General features: G+C 48.3%; 1 protein-coding gene and 1 pseudogene across 1 annotated transcript in view; one reads left to right on the forward strand and one right to left on the reverse strand.

Annotated features, from left to right (window-relative positions):
* The window catches only part of LOC144770383 (uncharacterized), a 720,823-nt gene that overhangs the window by 131,312 nt on the left and 573,803 nt on the right, over positions 1-15,708 (forward strand). The window lies entirely within an intron of this gene.
* LOC144771372 (18S ribosomal RNA) lies at positions 13,495-14,563 on the reverse strand (annotated as a pseudogene).

A 15,708-nucleotide genomic window follows, 5' to 3' on the forward strand; every position in this document is an offset into this window, starting at 1 on the left:
GGTCATCTTCAATGTAACTGCGTGCCAAGAACTCAAGCGGCGCTGCAAAAACATTCCAACGTCCCATTATTCCAAATGTCGCTTCTAAGGCCATAATCCCGTCGCCAGAACAGAGCACATCATGAACCACTAAAGGACTCATCAACTGGTCATAATCCGCTTTGGGAGACACCGTACTGCAGAGACACAAATCCAGGGCCCAGTCGAAATCACAGTTCAAGCAATGGAAGACAGGCTGAACACATGTGAAAAAGGAGAATCAAAACGATAATCCATAAACTGCACTCAACGTTGCAAGAGGCAGCGCGCCATAGTAACTAAGCATTCGGTTTCGGAGCAGCAACAACCGAGAAATATTGTCGTCTGCTGCAAGATGCGCATCCATTTTTAAGTGAACAAATTAATACAAGCACACTGGCAACTAATGTGACCATTAAGCACAATTCACCGAGGATGCTGCAAAAAATGCAATGAAAAAACCCCTAGTAACTCAAGAAGGTTACAAAGTTCCCCGGAGATAATGAGATAACCGTGAAAGTGTAGCGTGGAGGACAGAAAAAAGGGGGGAATTCCCTTTTTGGAACTAAAACCCTCACACACCTAGTAAACTAGGTGTCATGCTTCATCATATGGGTTCTGCTCCTCGTCAGACTGGCGCTGCAATGTCTGACGGGCTCCCGAAGACGGGGCTCTTTATCGGAGATCTTTTGTCCCAGCCATATGGTGCATGCGTGTGAGAGGGCAGTGAAAGTGTAGTCGTGAAGTTAAGGTGAATAAAAAAGGTGGGTCAGTCCACAATGTACTTTATTAGCGTGGTTGACTCCCTTGATTAAAAGGGGTGGGGAGGGAGATATATACTGGGAAGGTTCACAGCAAAATATCTACAACCTTCAGGTCAGGTCAACATGTTTCTTGCCGTAATGGCAATTCTTCAGGACCTAAGTGTTCAGTACTACACAGTGAGAGAGAAAAGATGTAAATTACAACCTCATTTCGTAGGTCTGTAAATGGGCAGGCCAAATGGTCCTACACTCGTAATGCGACCCTAGGGAGTTCCCTAAGATGCCCCGTAGACTGCTCCCGTGGGACCGGCAAATTGGGTATGGCACCTTCGGCGGCGCACGGTCCAAGCCATATAAACCTACCCCCACGAACAGCGCCTGGTCAGGACGCAGAGCAGCTGGTGAAAAAACACCGACAAGACACCAAATATACTTTCTACAGAAGTCACAAGACCAACTCTTATAATTTTAAAAAAGTAGGCTAACCCCCTACTCGAGGACGAGGATTAAAGATAGTCTAAATTAACTCCCTAAAATTCCACGCCACGTCTGTATTTAACAAAGCATACATTTCTGTGCGGGTGTTTGCAACATGAAGGACAAATGTTTCTCTACCAGATGTAAGAGCGACCTCTTTTTGAGACAATAGTGCTCTTATACGACTCATTTGGTTGACTCTGCTTTCAAGGTCGAAATCGACAGCCAGATGGAAACATCCAGCTTCCCATGCAGAGGAGTTAACACAACTTTTTTTTAATTAAACCACACGCTCAGTTACCGTAATCATGTAAGCATTGCCTAACATCGCACAATAAGACACACAGCTGAATCATAACTCCAATGAGTGACCACTTCTAACTATTCTCATAGCTCGCCCTGTGCTCTCATTTGACAGTGAGAGAGTGATCGCACCATAGTTTCTGCTGCTAATCATTCTCAGCATACGCTACGAATACGATAAAACGTTGATAATTTTAACACCGGTCCCTGATAATATGCCCCGAATTTCGTAACGTGCCCTGCATCGCAAAATGCCATGCAGGGCACGGAACGAAGCGGCATATTATGAACAACATAAGGCGATACATTATCGCTGCTTTTATCGACAGAAAACTGATGATAAAGCGGCAATAATGGGATTGATAATAGGCCCTTGTAAATTCCCATAGCAGCCTAGGTTCTGGTGTTAACCTGGGCTGCTATGGAAATTCACAAGGGCATATTATCAAGACCATTATCGCCGCTTTATCGGCAGTTTCCTGCCGATAAAACCGGCGATCGGCGATAATGTATCGCCTTATGTTGTTGATAATGTGGCCCGAAATTTGTTTTATTAATTTAATTGTTTACTTACCTACAATCATCCAGATTCCGTTCTTTATCACCCCTCCCCCACCCTTCCCCTCCCCCGCTCCGCCTGTCTCACCGCAACTCCCTCCAGGGGCCGTATAAGGGCTTAATAATAGGCCCTTGTTAATTCCCATAGAAGCCCATATTAACACCAGAACATGGGCTTCTATGAGAATTAACAAGGGCGTATTATCAAGACCATTTTCGGCGTTTTATCGTCAGTTTCCTGCCCATAAAACGGCGATAATTTTAACACCGTTCCTTGATAATATGCACCTAAGTTTACTGGTCAAAAAAAGAGCAATGGTCCATATTATCAGTAAAGGGCGATACATTATTACCACTTTTATCGGCAGGGTGCCGATAAAGCGGCGATAAATTTGCTACTTACTGCCATGACATTTTGGACAGTATTTTTTCTATGTTCATTAACTATTAACAATGTACAGCTGGTTTTGCAGTGGTTTTTACTATTTAAACCCTCTTCTATGTCATTGACAAACTATGTGACCAAGCCTCTTTGTGAGGCGAAACGCGTCATGACAGATTGCTGGCGAATATTTAGCACTAAATAAAGCACCAAGAAGATAAGCACTTAGCTGTGGTCTCGCTCTGGCGTTATTTTTCCACTGTGACAAGGGATCTTGTTGGATGACGTCTTTTCTGACATCTAATCGGCACTGAGTAGCTTCTGTGGTGCGAGCAAAGCCCCTCCCCGTTTGGGCAAGAAGCGGCAGGAAGCAGGGATTCTGTAACCCGGAATCGGAAGCATTGACTCCGGTAGGAGTAAGCCGCGAGAGCCCCTGCGAGAGAGGCACACGCCGACCTGTGGTTGAAGGAGTTCGCATATCACCGAGGATTGTTTCAGTGGACTTGCAGATAGCCTGACCCAGGTAGGAGAGCCTTCGTATAGCGCAGTGAGGAGTGTGCCCGGAGACGGTGTCTTCACATTGTGAGTGGTGAGTGGTGTGGCTCACTGGTTAGAGGCGGCAGGCCTGAGAGCAGAAGTCAGCCCGGGACCAGGGTTCAATTCCCGACGCGGCAGGGTTGTGGACCTTGGTCAGCGGACTCGATAATTCTCGCTTCGGTGCTTACTCTAATCAGGGGTTCCACTCGGCAACTCTGGGCATTAGCTTGCTTAATCTCCACAACGGCCCCACCAATTCCGGGGATGCCTGGCTCCACCTTGGGGACTCCCAGCAAGGGACCATCCCACAGGGAAAGCCAGGACGGGTTCTCCAGAGTTATACAGCGCCGGGACGCCCCGTTGCTGGGGCAGCTGTGCGCTTTACAAGTATACTACATTTACATTGTGGACACGTGCCTTTCCGGTTTTTCTTGGTGCGGTGCTTACATAATAGCCACTGTTGGGCAATCATGTCTGTCGATGTATTGAAGCGGAGGGAGGAAGCCTCTGAATTTGTATTTGTGCCTCCGGCTGGAGGCAATGAAGCAACCACCCAACGAGTGGATATATCTAATATCAACCCCATAGCCAAAGATCTTTTCCGGAAGTTGGAGAAGTTAATCAAGAAAGAACAGGCAAAATGGTGGGAGAATAAATCATTGACACGCTATTTGCAGGCTGGCCGAGTTCCGAGAGGTCTGCGCATAACCTTGGCACCCAGCTATGAAAACCCCTACCCCGACATGTTGGAACGGTGGGCAGCGGCAAACCTGGAACACTCTGCCAGACTTATGGGCATACTAGTGGAGTCTGCAGAAAAAGATCGCATTAAACTCCAATCTGAAATAGAAAACATTGAAGATGAATTGAAAGAGGTGGGCAATGATGAAATTACACAGAAAATGAGAGATGACATGCAAAAACGTTTGGAGAAAGAGGAGGACATCATTAAAAAACGCAAGGCTTTTAAGTTTGAGAGGGACAGACTTGATTATTTGAATGGCCGGGTTTTTACTTTTGCCCGCAGATATGATAACATCAAAGCAAGGGCGGGTAAAAGCACTCAAAAAACACAGGGAACAACATCAGTTTCCTCATCCTCGATAGACTTAAGTTCGGCAGCAGAGAGTGAGGGTGAACCCACGAGATCGGATCAATTGGGGTTTACAAAACTCTCTCTCGCCCAGGAAGTGAGCTGCCTTTGCGAGAATCGGAGAGATACCCTGAGACCTCGAGTAAAACCCAATGCCAATGCTGTTCCAGGCGACAGAGAGCCAATCGCAAGCGGCTCGAACGCCGGAAATGCAACAAATCAAAACTCTGCAGGTACAAGGAGGAACAAACGTGGAAAATGGAAGAAAACGCAACAATAAAAAACTCAGAAACCAAAACCATTATAAATCTAACCCAGATTAAATTGACGGAAAAGGAGGTGGCTATCCTAGGATTGGTATTATCTTACTGCCCCCCTAGAAACTTCAATTATGCAACTACGCGTCTGGATGCTTTTAGATTTATTAGAAAATTAAAGCTGAGTAAATTCCACCGTTTGCAACCATATAAAAAAGCGAGGAATTTAACGTCAAAAAGTCCATCTCTCCTCACTGTGGGTGATGCCCCCTCTTTTCAGGAAATTTGGTCTTTACAACAGGAAGGTGCCGATGTCAGCCTCATGGAAGCCACACAGACAGGAGCAGGCACCGAAGTAGGCACTACACCATTTAAGGCTAAGTCAACCTTCCTACCGATCATGCCCCACGATAACCTCGATGTATATCATGATTTCATCATAGAGGATCTAAAAAAGCTCTACATCTCCACAAACAAAAAATATTCTGCCATCAACAGACAAAATCAGAACTATGACAATCTAATTAAGAAATTGAACAAAAATAAAAATGTCATAGTCAAACAGGCCGACAAGGGCGGAAACATTGTGTTATGGGACCGTGGTTTATATATAAAGGAAGCTGAAAGCCAACTGGGTGACCAATCCTGTTACAAGAAAAGCAACTTTGCGGCAATCAGAATGGCCTGGAATGAACAAAATTCAAAACTGATTGCCTGGAAAAGCGGAGGACTGATCTCAAAGGATGAGTTCCAATTTCTGAAAAAAGATTCTCCAGTAATCCCTACCTTTTACCTTTTGCCAAAGGTTCATAAGGACATCTCTGCGCCACCCGGTAGGCCGATCATTTCTGCAATTAACAGTTCAACCGAAAATATATCTAGATATATCGATTACTTTTTGCAAGAATGGGTAACAAAACTGCAATCATTTGTGAGAGATACCACTGACTTTTTAACTAAATTGGAACAAGTTACTTGGAGTGAGGAATATTTGCTAATGACTTTGGCCGTAAAGTCCCTGTACACTTCTATCAGACACTGTGATGGTATCAAAGCAGTAGAGCACTATTTGGACAAACGCCCCATGAACTATATACACCACAATAAGATGATCATTGGCATGTTGAAGTTATGCCTTGAACAGAATTTCTTTATTTTTTGTGGACAGGTATACCAACAACTACGGGGGGTGGCCATGGGGGCCTGCTTCTCTCCAAGTTTCGCGTGCTTGCACATGGGACTGTGGGAGGAGCGGGTCCTCTTGGTAGACCACAAGGCCATTATGACTAATAATGTCATTTTATATCTGAGGTATATAGACGACCTTTTCATGATCTGGAAGGGGTCCAAGGAAGATGCTACTGACTTTGTCAGTAAATTGAATGTAAACAACTTCAATTTACAGTTCACGTCCGAGATCCATAAAGAGAGGATTTTCTTTTTGGATGTAGAGGTGTACGTCAATGATATGAATTTGGAGACCAGGTTGCACAGAAAAGAAACGTCTGGTAACACGCTGTTACATGCCAGTAGCCAGCACCCTCGCCATCTCATACGCAGCATCCCTTATGGAGAGATGCTGCGTATGAGACGCATTTGTAGTACTGATGAGGAATGTGATAAAGCTCAGAGAGATAGTAAGATCTGCTTTCTAAATAGAGGTTACAGCGCAGATCTGCTAGATACAGCCATTGAGCGTACACAAATAAATATCCCAAGATCAGTAACATTGAAAGGCAAAAACTTGGTTGAGGTTGCACAGACAGACTCAGTGCAATCGAGGGCTATTGTGACTTACAGCACCCAGCATGCTGAGATCAGAAAAATATTCAGCAGAAATTGGAATCTAGTCAAGAGGGATCCAGTAATAGGCAGCCTGGTCTCGAACAAACCTGAACTCACTTTCCGTAAGTCTACTTTAATGGCAAATGCATTAGTCAGCAACAGTTTGGACAAACAACTATCAGGGACCTGGATGGACCTGAGTAAGGGTTTTAAAAAGTGTCCATTCTGTAAAGCTTGTAGACAGGGTGTCAACAAAACTCATTATTCTACTCCCTTTCACGAAAAGCCCATTGCTATCAGACATAGACTTACGTGTAAAACGGAGTATGTGGTATATGTGTTACAATGTCCATGTGGGCTCTGTTATGTGGGCAGCACTCGACTGCCTGCCCACAAAAGCATCCTACAGCATTTACGAGCCATTTCAGGGAAGGATCAAACATATCCTGTAGCACGCCACTTTGAGTCGACACACAATAGCAACCCGGATGGGTTGCTATATTATCTGGTCGACACAATCCCGCCCCTGAAGAGGGGAGGAAATAGGGATGCGAAGCTACGACTATTGGAAACACGATACATCCTGGAATTCAATAGTAAAAATCCAGGGGGCCTGAATGCCAGTGAGGACATGTACACTTGTTTATAATGATTTCTCATGAACAGTAACAATATGATATTCTATTTGCACATTTTACCTATTCTTGAAATATGAATTGAATCACCTGGGATCAGGTGGGTCATTTTAGAATAGGAAATGGATGGGTTGTTTTTCGTCTTTTGATTTTAAAATCACATGTACACTATATTCACGTCTGGTTGTTCTCCCCAGAACTTATAGAAGAGGTATAGGAAAATACTCTATGACACATGAGTTTCCACTTTGATAAAAAATCATGTACTATGTCCAGTCTGTGATGATTGACTGGTTATATTGATAATAATGAACTTAGTATGGGAATTGGGATTGCGAGGCAGGAAAGGACGCATTATTTGATTTTCCACTCCTCCCAATATCCCTATGTTGCGTTTGCACGATTTTTTGATAAATCAATGTATATATACAGTTGTATGATATATGGGATTTAGCCTTGTAAATATAACTTATAATTGATTTTATGGTGTAAAATAGTTTTTTAGCAATCTTTAAGCATTTTTTGTAGTGTATATTTGTACATATTTTTCATTTATGTTAAAGAGAGAAATGTTTACATTGCTATGGGCACTATGCCCTAAATTTGCTACTTACTGCCATGACATTTTGGACAGTATTTTTTCTATGTTCATTAACTATTAACAATGTACAGCTGATTTTGCAGTGGTTTTTACTATTTAAACCCTCTTCTATGTCATTGACAAACTATGTGACCAAGCCTCTTTGTGAGGCGAAACGCGTCATGACAGATTGCTGGCGAATATTTAGCACTAAATAAAGCACCAAGAAGATAAGCACTTAGCTGTGGTCTCGCTCTGGCGTTATTTTTCCACTGTGACAAGGGATCTTGTTGGATGACGTCTTTTCTGACATATATATATATATATATATATATATATATATATATATATACATATATATATATTTATATACATATATATATATATATATATACATATATATATATACATATATATATATGTATATATATATATATATATATATATATATATATATATATATATATATATATATATATATATATATATATATATATATATATATATATATATATATATATAAGAAAGAGTTGCCCCTGGGTGGAGTTTATTGTTGTTTCCCTATCATGAATGCAGAAGGGTGCTGAACAGTGTACCTTGCTTACAGCTTTACGAGACATTTTCCAGTACTTACCCGTGTGAAAAGGTGCATTGTGGGAATTGGATGCCAAAATCTGTCAGGTGACCAAGAACATTATAAATTTGTAGTCACAGACACTGTTGATGAGATTCCTACCCGTGATCAAGGCCGGAGGTGCCGAAACAAGTTGGGACAAAGAAACGAGTGGGCTGCAAGCTTGATTAAATGCTCTCTGTACACTGAATTGGGCCTCTTGTGTGTTGCTTCATTGTGCGGAATTGCCGGGTCTCTCCGTGCCCGGTGTAAGAGGCCGCCCTGCAGGGTTGGGGACTCCCCATTCGGAGGTGTTGCTTTGGATGTTCAAGGAGGGAGCATGACCCACACGCTGTCGCCGGACCTACTAAGGTAAACCAAGCGGTAAACAAGACGGCAGCGCTGGAAGGGATTTGGTCGGGGATGATTCCCCTTCCAATCGTTCAGAGACAGAGGCATGAAAATCAAGCAAGTTCGACATTGAGCACTGCGCTCTTTCAAGGAATCCTGCCCGATTACCACTTGGAGTTTATTGTTATTTCCCTATCATGAATGCACAAGGGTGCTGAACAGTGTACCTTGCTGACAGCTTTAAAAGACATTTTCCAGTACTTACCCGTGTGAAAAGGTGCATTGTGGGAATTGGATGCCAAAATCGGTCAGGTGACAAAGAACGTTATACATTTGTAGTCACAGACACTGTTGATGAGATTCCTACCCGTGATCAAGGCCGAAGGTGCCAAAACTAGTTGGGACAAAGGAACGAGTGTGCTGCAAGCTTGATTAAATGCTCTCTGTACACTGAATTGGGCCTCTTGTGTGTTGCTTCGTTGTCTGGAATTGCCTGGTCTCTCCGTGCCCGGTGTAAGAGGCCGCCCTGCAGGTTCGGGGGCTCCCCATTCGGAGGTGTTGCTTTGGATGTTCAAGGAGGGAGCATGACCCACATGCTGCCGCCAGACCTACTAAGGTAAACCAAGGGGTAAACAAGACGGCAGCGCTGAAAAGGATTTGGTCGGGGATGATTCCCCTTCCAATCGTTCAGAGACAGAGGCATGAAAATCAAGCAAGTTCGACATGGAGCACTGCGCTCTTATAAGAAATCCTGCCCGATTACCACTTGGAGTTTATTGTTGTTTCCCTATCATGAATGCACAAGGGTGCTGAACAGTGTACCTTGCTGACAGCTTTACGAGACATTTTCCGGTACTTACCCGTGTGAAAAGGTGCAGTGTGGGAATTGGATGCCAAAATCGGGCAGGTGACCAAGAACTTTATAAATTTGTAGTCACAGACACTGTTGATGAGATTCCTACCCGTGATCAAGGCCGAAGGTGCCGAAACTAGTTGGGACAAAGGAACGAGTGTGATGCAAGCTTGATTAAATGCTGTCTGTACACTGAATTGGGCCTCTTGTGTGTTGCTTCATTGGGCAGAATTGCCGGGTCTCTCTGTGCCCGGTGTAAGAGGCCACCCTGCAGGGTTGGGGGCTCCCCATTCAGAGGTGTTGCTTTGGATGTTCAAGGAGGGAGCATGACCCACACGCGGCCACCGGACCTACTAAGGTAAACCATGCGGTAAACAAGACGGCAGCGCTGGAAGGGATTTGGTCGGGATGATTCCCCTTCCAATCGTTCAGAGACAGAGGCATGAAAATCAAGCAAGTTCGACATTGAGCACTGCGCTCTTACAAGGAATCCTGCCCGATTACCACTTGGAGTTTATTGTTCTTTCTCTATCATGAATGCAAAAGGGTGCTGAACAGTGTACCTTGCTGACAGCTTTACGAGACATTTTCCAGTACTTACCCGTGTGAAAAGGTGCATTGTAGGAATTGGATGCCAAAATCGGGCAGGTGACCAAGAACGTTATAAATTTGTAGTCACAGACACTGTTGATGAGATTCCTACCCGTGATCAAGGCCGAAGGTGCCGAAACTAGTTGGGACAAAGGAACGAGTGCGCTGCAGCTTGATTAAATGCCGCTGACACGGCCTCTGAGGAGATGCAAACAGCGGCATCGAAACGCGTTAGGCCATGGACTTCAAAGGGATGTTAAGCTGCCTGCTTGGTTTAAATAGAGTAGTACTCACCTGCAGTGCTGTGCGGCCTCAAGCTTCTGGGCGTTTTTGGTTACATATTTATATATATATATATATCAAACCAAAACGGCAACTCCTTTCCGAGACACCAAAAGGACACAACGGGGATTTGGACAGGAAGCTCGTTTATTGCTGGATGATGTGGCATAATGCATTTCGACATGAGTCTTCATCAGATGCCTTCACAAACAGGAAAAAGGAAACACCTCGATTTAAACCTGCTTGGCTCCTCCTATGTCAATGGAGTACAGCTGGCCCCTATTAATACAATAAAGTCTCTGTTATGTGATCTGGTATAGGAGACTACCACTCCCAGAAGCCATCAGGTTGGAAACTGTCTTCTGTGGGGCTCGTAGACATATTTTGCTGTTCGTGCCATTTTCGAGGTAAGTTGTGTCGCCTAGGTATTGTCCTTGTGAAAAACGATCTTCCTTGGGTCCCCTGACGCTTGCCTACAATACTTTTCCCAGCAGGGTCACGGAACAGGCAGCTCAGTGTCTGTGTGCCCCTGTCAGATCCGGGCTGCTTCCTGGCAAAAACCACATGCTGGGGTCGTCTGTAAGGCGGTCCGAGGTCAAAACCAACTTAGTTGGGAAATGCAAAAAACACCAGACTTTCCTCGGACTCTTCAAAGCGGGTCCTTCTGCACGCGACTGGTTTACGTGCTAAAATCAAACCAAAACGGCAACTCCTTTCCGAGACACCAAAAGGACACAACGGGGATTTGGACAGAAAGCTCGTTTATTGCTGGATGATGTGGCATAATGCATTTCGACATGAGTCTTCATCAGATGCCTTCGCAAACAGGAAAAAGGAAACACCTCGATTTAAACCTGCTTGGCTCCTCCTATGTCAATGGAGTACAGCTGGCCCCTATTAATACAATAAAGTCTCTGTTACGTGATCTGGTATAGGAGACTACCACTCCCAGAAGCCATCAGGTTGGAAACTGTCTTCTGTGGGGATCTTAGACATATTTTGCTGTTCGTGCCATTTTCGAGGTAAGTTGTGTCGCCTAGGTATTGTCCTTTTGAAAAACGATCTTCCTTGGGTCCCCTGATGCTTGCCTACAATACATTTCCCAGCAGGGTCATGGAACAGGCAGCTCAGTGTCTGTGTTCCCCCGTCAGATCCGGGCTGCTTCCTGGCAAAAACCACATGCCATAAAGTTGGATTTAACATCACTACTTTAGAAATGCCACTTTTAGACAGTGTCCATTTCTCTGCTCTTACAGCTCTGTGTGCCTGCAGCCTGTCTCGAATACACGTCTGCTAAGTGGCACAGATGTACAATGAAGTGGTGGAGAGAGGCGTTAGCCTTCCTGGCCACTTCTGAAATGCAAGGCTGCACAACATTTACAAGAATGTGGGGCAGCCTTGCGTTTCCCCCTGCGATGGCGCTAAGTTTATCAACTTAGCGCCAACAGAGGCACCCTTTCACCGTAGTGCAAGAGTGTGTGCGTGCAGGGGAGGATTGTTTATGTGTAGGAAGGTGCTCCTTTCTGCACATAAACAATGCTAAATTGACATTCTGTCACTTTCATGTGTGCTGTTTCAAGCACCCCCTTTTGTACCGCTTTGTTCGCCATAAGTTGGCAGGGTGTGCTCAGACGTGAGTCCCTTGCTCACTTTGCCACTGGATTCAAGCAAGCCTGGCTGAAGATGGCTGTAATGCCAGAAACCGGTCCTAGGAAGCTTAAATCCGGTCCAGGGAAGACATGGCTTGGCAGTTTGGGCTGGACTGTTCCCATGAGGCACATGGTCAGACTGATTTGCATATGGCCATGTCTGAACTGGGGTGGCAGAGTGGGCTAAAGAACGGTGATGGATTAAACCCAGATCTTTTGACTGGGTGTGAGTGTTTGATTGATTCAGATGCTCCGTCCATCACCACCCCCTTTTGTACCGCTTTGTTCGCCATAAGTTGGCAGGGTGTGCTCAGACGTGAGTCCCTTGCTTACTTTGCCACTGGATTCAAGCAAGCCTGGCTGAAGACGGCTGTAATGCCAGAAACCGGTCCTAGGAAGCTTGAATCCGATCCAGGGAAGATATGGCTTGGCAGTTCGGGCTGGACTGTTCCCATGAGGCACAGGGTCAGACTGATTTGCATATGGCCCTGTTTGAACTGGGGTGGCAGAGTGGGCTAAAGAACGGTGATGGATTAAACCCAGATCTGTTGACTGGGTGTGAGTGTTTGATTGGTTCAGATGCTCCGTCCATCACCACCCCCTTTTGTACCGATTTGTTCGCCATAAGTTGACGGGGTATGCTCAGACGTTGAGTCCCTTGCTCACTTTGCCACTGGATTCAAGCAGGCCTGGCTGAAGATGGCTGAAATGCCAGAAACCGGTCCTAGGAAGCTTGATTCCGGTCCAGGGAAGGCATGGCTTGGCAGTTTGGGCTGGACTGTTCCCATGAGGCACAGGGTCAGACTGATTTGCATATGGCCATGTCTGGCCACGTCCCCGGTTGGACGGAGCTCGAGCCCCGGGCCCGGTCTGAGCTTCCAAACCCCAGCCAGGCCGGGGAGAGCTCCCCGGGCCCAGTTGAACCCGCTTCACCAGCGCCCGGACCCTCGGCTGGCTTGCAGGATGGGGTGCTCCTGCACCCCGGGGCCCACCAGACGGAGCATGAGCCCCAGGCCCGGTCCGAGCTTCCGAACGCCAGCCAGGCTGGGGAGTGCCTCCCTGGGCTCTGGTGGACCCTCTTCCCCAGCGCCTGGACCCTTGGCTGGCTTGCAGGACAGGGGGCTTCTGCACCCTGGGATGGAGCATGAGCCCCGGGCCCGGTCCCAGCTTCCGGACCCTAGCCAGGCCGGGGAGAGCCTCCCCGGGCTCCGGTGGACCCCTTCCCCAGCGCCTGGACCCTTGACTGGCTTGCAGGACAGGAGGCTCCTGCACCCTGGGTCCCTGGAACGGAGCATGAGCCCCGGACCCAGTCCCAGCTTCTGAACCCTAACCAGGCTGGGAAGAGCCTCCCCGGGCCCCGGTGGACCCCCGTCCCCAGCGCCCGGACCCTTGGCTGGCTTGCAGGATGGGGGGGGCTCCCGCACCCTGGGATGGAGCACGAGCCCCAGATCCCAGCTTCCGAACCCTAGCCAGACCGGGGAGAGCCTCCCAGGGCCCCGGTGGACCCCCTTCCCCAGCACCCGGAACCTCGGCTGGCTTGCAGGATGGGGGCTCCCGCACCCTGGGACACTGAGATAGAACACAAGCCCTCCCCGGGCCCTGGTGGACCCCCGTCCCCAGTGCCCGGACCTTCGGATGGCTTGCAGGACAGGGTGCTTTCGCACCCTGGCACACTGGGACGGAGCACAAGCCCCGTGCTCGGCTTCCGAACCGTAGCCAGGCCAGAGAGATACCTCCCTGGGACCCGGTGGACCCCGTCCCCAGGGCCTTACTCCCCCCGTAACCCAAAGACTTTGGTTTCCCGGAAGCTGCTTTGCGGGTCATGGGAATAACGCCGCCGGATCGGCAGTCGGCATCGTTTATGGTCAGAACTACGATGGTATCTGATTGTCTTCGAACCTCCGACTTTCGTTCTTGATTAATGAAAACATTCTTGGCAAATGCTTTCACTTTGGTTCATCTTGCGCCAGTCCAAGAATGTCACCTCTAGTGACACAATACGAATGCTCCCGGCCGTCCCTCTTAATCATGGCCCCAGTTCCGAAAACCATAAAAATAGAACCGGAGTCCTATTCCATTATTCGACCGGCCTACTTAAAACACCCTAATTTTTTCAAAGTAAACGCTTCGGAGCCCTAGGACACTCAGTCAAGAGCATCAAGAAGGCTCCTGAGAGGCAGGGGCTGGGACAGGAGGTAGCTCGCCTCGGGGTGGACCGCCAGCTCGATCCCAAGATCCAACGATGAACTTTTTAATTGCAGCAACTTTAATATACGCTATTGGAGCTAGAATTACCGCGGCTGCTGGCACCAGACTTGCCCTCCAATGGATCCTCGTTAAAGGATTTAAAATGTACTCATTCCAATTACAGGGCCTCGAAAGAGTCCTGTATTGTTATTTTTCTTCACTACCTCCCCGAGTCGGGAGTGGGTAAATTGCGCGCCTGCTGCCTTCCTTGGATGTGGTAGCCGTTTCTCAGGCTCCCTCTCCTGAATCGAACCCTGATACCCCGTTACCCGTGGTCATCATGGTAGTACCATCGAAAGTCACGGGGACGTGCGATCGGCCTGGGGTTATCTAGAGCCACCAAAGCGGCCGGGCGAGCCCGGATTGGTCTTTGCCTGATATAAGCAAGCATCCCGGGAGGTCATCGCTCGTCGGCATGTATTAGTTCTAGAATTACCTCAGTTATCCAAGTAACAGATTGAGCGATCAAAGGAACCATAACTGATTTAATGAGCCATTCGCAGTTTCAATGTACTGGCCGTGTGTACTCACATGTGCATGTCTTAATGTTTGAGACAAGCATATGCTATTGGCAGGATCAACCAGGTAGCCGCACCGCCGCTTGCCCATCTCCCCGACGGCAACCTTCACACACTCCTCCCTCTCTGGAGCCTGCCAAGGGAAGGAGCCCACCCACCTGGGCGGGAGGGCTCACTGGAGAGGTGCAGCCGTATGGGCACCGGCAGGCCGAGCAGTCTCCCTCGTGTAGGGAGAGGCGGGCCGAGGCGCAGCCTGAGAGAGACGCAGGGGTGCCGGGGCCTGGCGGCGGCAAAACCCCTCAGAACAGTCCTTCCGAGCTGCTGTAGAAATGTGATGGGTGGAGAGGGGTGACGGCATGGCGTGCGGGGCGTACGGACCAGCATCCGAGGGCCTGGCGCCACCCAACCCCTTCCGCTCGGGTCAGACCACTGGGGGACATGAGCTACCGGGGCCGCTTGCCTTCGCTCTGCTGGGTAGGGTGAAGGACCTCCCGCCAGGCGGCGGGCCCTCGAGTCGGGCGGTCCATGCGGGGGGATGCTCTTTGCTTGAAACAACAGCCGAGACTGGCCAAGCAGACTATCCGTAAATGGACCGAGAGTGCCCAATCGATCGGTGTATAGCCGAGGCCGACCCCTGGCAGTCCACCCGGCAAGGGGGATGCCGCCTTCGCATCTCTGCCTGCTCCCGGTACGAGCAGGCTCAGAGGAAAGGCCCCTTGGGAAGGGGCTGAGAGGCAGGCACAGAACCGGGCCCCTGGGGACCTTGGCAGGCAGGCCCCAGTGCTGCCTCCTCCGTCTCAGCATCGCCGGAACTCACGGAGGTCTGGCTGAGCAGACTCAGAGAAAAAGGACTGTCGGGAAGGGGCTGAGAGGCAGGTGCATACCCGGGCCCCTGGTCCATTCCCCCCCTTTCTTGTAATCCATGCACACAAGTCACCTTGTGTGCACGGATTACAAGAAAGGGGGGTCATTTTCCTCCGGATTACTAGGTAGAGGGCCAGTCAGACCTCCTTGAGGTCCTGCGATTCAGAAACGTCCAAGGCGCCCAATGCGCGAAAGTACCTGACCTCCTGGAGCCCCCCTGGGATCGGGAAGGCAAATGAGCCCTCATCGGGGCTTCCAGGGAAGCCTGGCCGGGCGCGATAGAACCCAGTCCCAGGCCTTTCGTGGGCCGGCAGGCCGGGGAAAGGGGCCCAGGGCCGGAGCACCCGACCT

This window comes from Lissotriton helveticus, chromosome 7 (assembly GCF_964261635.1).
Source record: "Lissotriton helveticus chromosome 7, aLisHel1.1, whole genome shotgun sequence".
NCBI classification, from domain to species: domain Eukaryota; kingdom Metazoa; phylum Chordata; class Amphibia; order Caudata; family Salamandridae; genus Lissotriton; species Lissotriton helveticus.